Raw genomic sequence first — 4,785 nt, forward strand, 5'->3', positions numbered from 1 at the left:
GGAATGGTAGATCAATATAATTGAGAGGGTTATTTTGTTTTCCTTGACTGCATTACTCTTATCTACTGTTGCTGTGTATCAGTAAAATTTGCCTATTATGAAATGGAAGAAGTCATGGCTGATCTGAGGGCTTGGATCCACCTAGAATAAGGTACCTGAGTCATAAATCCAGTGCCATCAATAGCAATAAACTCTGGTGCATATAGGCTTGCCATATTGCTCACAGGTGCACCATTGCTTCTGTGTCGCCCGGGACCACAGCATGTTGAGCTGGGGTGGAGCAGCCCCAGCTGGCAAAGGGCCTGTGGGGGCCAGGCTGCCCCCCCAGATCAGCATGCTGCGGAGGGGCTGGCTGGGGCATGAGGGTGTTCCAGTGTGGGGCTAGCCAGCAGGCAGTCCCCACACTAAGTCATGCTCCATCCAGATGCTTCAGCATCTACAAGTGTGCTGCTGTGGAGTAAAAAACTCCACAGCAGGATGGTTATTCCACAGCAGGATAGTACTTGTATTTGCAAGTACTACCCTGCTGCAGAGTTAGTTTATTCCAGCCTAGTAGGAGTGCATGTGTAGATGTGAGATATTTACTGCAGAGCTAATTAGTCTACTCCATAGCAAATATCTCATGTAGATGCACCCACAGAGAGCTAAACTTATTCAAATGTCCCCTTGGCTCTTTGTGTCTATAGCTAAAAGATCCAAAGAGACAAAGATTTTGGCTCAGAGATTTTCCAGCTGGAACCCAGACTGCATCAAATTTTATTATGAAATTGCAAAGGTGAACCTGACAGTAGTGATCAGAGTTCTTTCATCAGAAACCAGCAACATCAAGGGACTCTCTGTGGAACTCCATTCACACCCTCACCAAACACTACTGTATCTCTCAGGTCTCTAGAGCAGATGCTGCATTTGGCAAAGCACTCCTGTAGATGCTATACATCTAGGACTCCAGGACCCACCTCTGAGTGATTTGAGTCCTTATTCAGAGTTGCCAACCTTGGAATGTGCATGTGGGCAAGCACTCAGTGAAGCAACAGAAGTTGCTTATCCATAACCTGGAATTTTTGGAGATAGATTCCCACTATGGATATTCTTCATTCCTTCCCCTACCCCACTCCCATCCTTTCTAAGACTCCCTGGAACTCTGGGATTCTGCAGTTGAGGGGAAGCTGAAGAGAAGGAAGCATGCACCACTCTTTATGCCCTCAGTGCAGAGCTGGAGGTTTCCAGCTAAAAATCTCAACCTTTTTAATTCCCAATTTCTAGGTGGGAAAACAAAAGCAAGGATGCTGAGTAACTTTACTTACCTACGGTCACACAGGTAGTTTGTGGTAGAGGTAAAAGCAGAATATAAATATCCTCAGGCCTCCTTGTACTCTGGTGAAAGAAGCATCCCATATCAATAATAACCTGACTAGCTTTACCCATTATTAGAAATGTGGTTGTGTGCGCTCAGCTTTGAGGGATCATTGTGCTAAGTATGCATGGCAGTACTTATTCAATGTACCCTAGGAAAAAGGTGTATTTTTACAACAATGACAGCTAGGTTTTTCTTGACTGGCTAAACTGAAGTAAAACTGCACCTTGCCCTATTTACAAAATGCACCTTTTTCTTCTATAGTAGATCTACCCATAGTCCTGGAGAGTTTGAAACAATACAGAACAAGTGAGAATGATGTGAGAATGGAGGACCAAAGATAATACCAATATATCTACATGCAGGTTAACTATTGCACAATTTGAGGGGTCCAAATCAATGATAATCCTCATTGTCCATACCAAAACAAATAGTTCTGGCTCCAGGGATGGTTCCAGAGGGAGATCTTTCATCCACGTGTCCTCACAAGGCCTTCCTTTCCTTCACGTTACACTCTGTGTTCTGAGACACTGCCATCCTCCATAGATCTTGATGATGCTACATCTTAAAATATTTAATATTATTCAGGTGAGTGGGCTTTTGAAGATGTATTGTCCTATCTTTCTTCTGAAACAAGTACATTCGCATCCTAACTCTTCTCCTTTTTTTCTAGTTTCTTTTGAAAGTACTTTTACTTTCTATGATATTGTAAGTTGAGGAATTGTGCCAAGGATTTTAGTTTATTTTTTAAGTTAGTGTTAAATATTCTTTTCTTATAGAGAGCTGTTGAGTAAGTTCCAGGGATACTCTCCACACTTGGGGGGGTTTGCAGAACATTTCTACTCAAACGTTTATAGGGTTGTATTTTTCCTTCTTTGTGTCATTATTACAGTTAACTTGTGAACATCACTTACTAATACAAGAAGAAGGATAATTGCAAATTAAAACACCTGCTCCAAGTTGGTAGGAAGGAGCAGGGGGTTTTTTATTATTATTATTTTTAGTCTAGATATTTTCAAAATCCAAATGTAATCAGATGGAAACATCTGGACACTTTTATATGGGTAGGTACATATTGAACTGTATATGTAATATACAACATTAAGGGAGTGCCAGCCAGCTAATGTATTTTCACAACTTCATAAAACTTAAAGTTCCTAGATGTTTAGTTCATTAAAGCCTAGCTACTGATGAGCCATGTGTAGAATCAAATTTATGTCTATTATTAAATGTGCTTTTCTTTGATTTATATACTTAAGAAAATCATCTGTGATTGTTTGAAGTTGTTCCATATGCTTATCTTCAACAGGTTATTAATGACTGGGCCAGTTCTGTGATTTCAAATACTGTATTGTTTAACATTTTAATTTTATAAAACAAGTGTTCAAATTTGGTAGCTATTTTGGTTAAATATATACAAATGTATTTGTATATGATTAACCCAATCTATTTTGGTTAATCATATTCAAATGTATCTGAATGTATTTTGAGTGTTCATCTTATAAGCAGGGATTTAACTATTTAAATCATATCAGTGTTACGTATATAACTCAGGACCACAATTTTTAAGAGACTAAAGATTGTGTTTGTCTCCATTTTCACATGCCCAATTTGAGAGAGACCTGAAAAAGGCCTTACTTTTTCAGACAGTGGCTGCTTAGCACTTTATCATAGAAAAATAGGGTTCGAGGGACCTCAGGAAGTCCTCTAGCTCAAACCTATGCTCAAAGCAGGATCTTGGCCTTTATAGAAGATGACTGATTAAAAGATCCAAAATGAGATAACTAAAACTATCATTTTTAAACCTAGTACAGAACTTAAGCAGTCACAGCTGATCAAAGGATGCTGCAGAGGTTTGGGGTAGAGGGTTGGAGACTACAGCTTACAAGCGTGTTATATATATATAGTTTGTGTGTCATAGTCACACTCATAAAAGGACCAAAGGCTAAAACTAATAAAGTTTTAGTTGTCTAAAGGTTAGGTGCTATAACACTTAACGTTCTAGGCAGCTGGCTGCTAGAGTGCAAACTAAACTGTTGTTGAGGTACCCAGGATCCATATATAGAATGAGCAGTCAGGGCATAGACAAGGAGTTGCCTAAAGTCCTCTTGCTGAAGAGGAAACTGCCTAGAGCTAGCTAATAGGAAAAGGTGGAGGACACAGGTATGTTTAAAATCCTGACTGGCTCGGGGCATTAGGAACCATACTCATGACTTCAAGGAGTTTCTTTCTCCTTGGGGTCCACAGCCCTGAACTCTCTCCTGACAGTAGATGCCATGTGGGAAAGACTAAAAGATTAATTGGACCTGATTTGCTCGCAGAGAGAAAGAGAAAATGCAACTCCTCAAGACAGAACATTCCTCTAGTGCAGTGGTACCCAATCTTCTGGCCCTGCAAGCTAAATGAGTGCCATGGGGGTTGTTCATGGGCTGGACACCACATGGGCTCTCTGCATGGGGTTGGTCCACAGATACAACCGTGCATGCTGAAGCAACCCTGTATGCAGGATCCATCCATGCACCAGTCCAACCCACATGCCAGGTCCAGCCGCATAACAGTCCAACCCCACACAGCAGACCCAGCTGCATGCCAATCCTGGCCACCCGGGGCACAACCCTAGATCTATCAGTGCATCAGCCCAACCCTATGTACCAAACCCAGCTGTGTGCTGGCCTGATCTAGTGCACAAGATCATGTTATCCAGCCTGAAAGGGCCTGGAAATTCAGCAGCAGGAAAGCAGCAATTAGTTCTGCCACTGCTCCTCTGCTGCCAAATTTCCAGCCCCTTGGGAAGCTCTATGGGCTGGATGCCATGGCTCTATGTGCCTGAGATTGAGCACCACTGCCCTTGGTGATTAGGGCACTGGGAAAGAGGAGTCCTAGGTTCTGGTTCCTAATACCAGAACTGTCTTGCATTGTATTTAATGACTTCTTTTGTGTAATAGAGACAATCTGCCCCCACCATTACCACTTCCTTCTCTTCCAGACACATTTTAAAGAAAGGGTGGCTGCCACTGCGTTTTGTAGAGATCCTGTTGGTGTCTGCCAGGCATATTCTTAGAATGTCTACTACTTCAAGCCTCACTTCCAAAGTAGACTGCCTAGTTTCTGAATCCCAGTAGACTTAGGCAGAAGGTAGGGTAGGCAGCATATTGCTCTGCCTTGTTGAAACTGGGGCAGCCTGGACATATGCAAAGGTACAAGTCTAAGTGAACAGGAGATTTTAAACTTGTAAGGTGTGTAAGGAGCTTAGCTGCTTCTAGGGGTAGGTGGAACTGGAAGCTGAGCTGGTTTGTTGAGCTGTTCTGGTTTACAATTTTAGATTTGGGTGCCTAAATTCTGGCTAATCCCACTTTAGGAACCTATGTTTTTTACTGAAGTCAGACTTCCCGGGAACCATCTTGCTCATTTTGCAAACTAGTATTTCCTAC

The sequence above is a fragment of the Gavialis gangeticus genome, unplaced genomic scaffold (genome assembly GCF_001723915.1).
Source record: "Gavialis gangeticus isolate Ggan-Ray unplaced genomic scaffold, GavGan_comp1, whole genome shotgun sequence".
In the NCBI taxonomy this organism is placed as follows: Eukaryota; Metazoa; Chordata; order Crocodylia; family Gavialidae; genus Gavialis; species Gavialis gangeticus.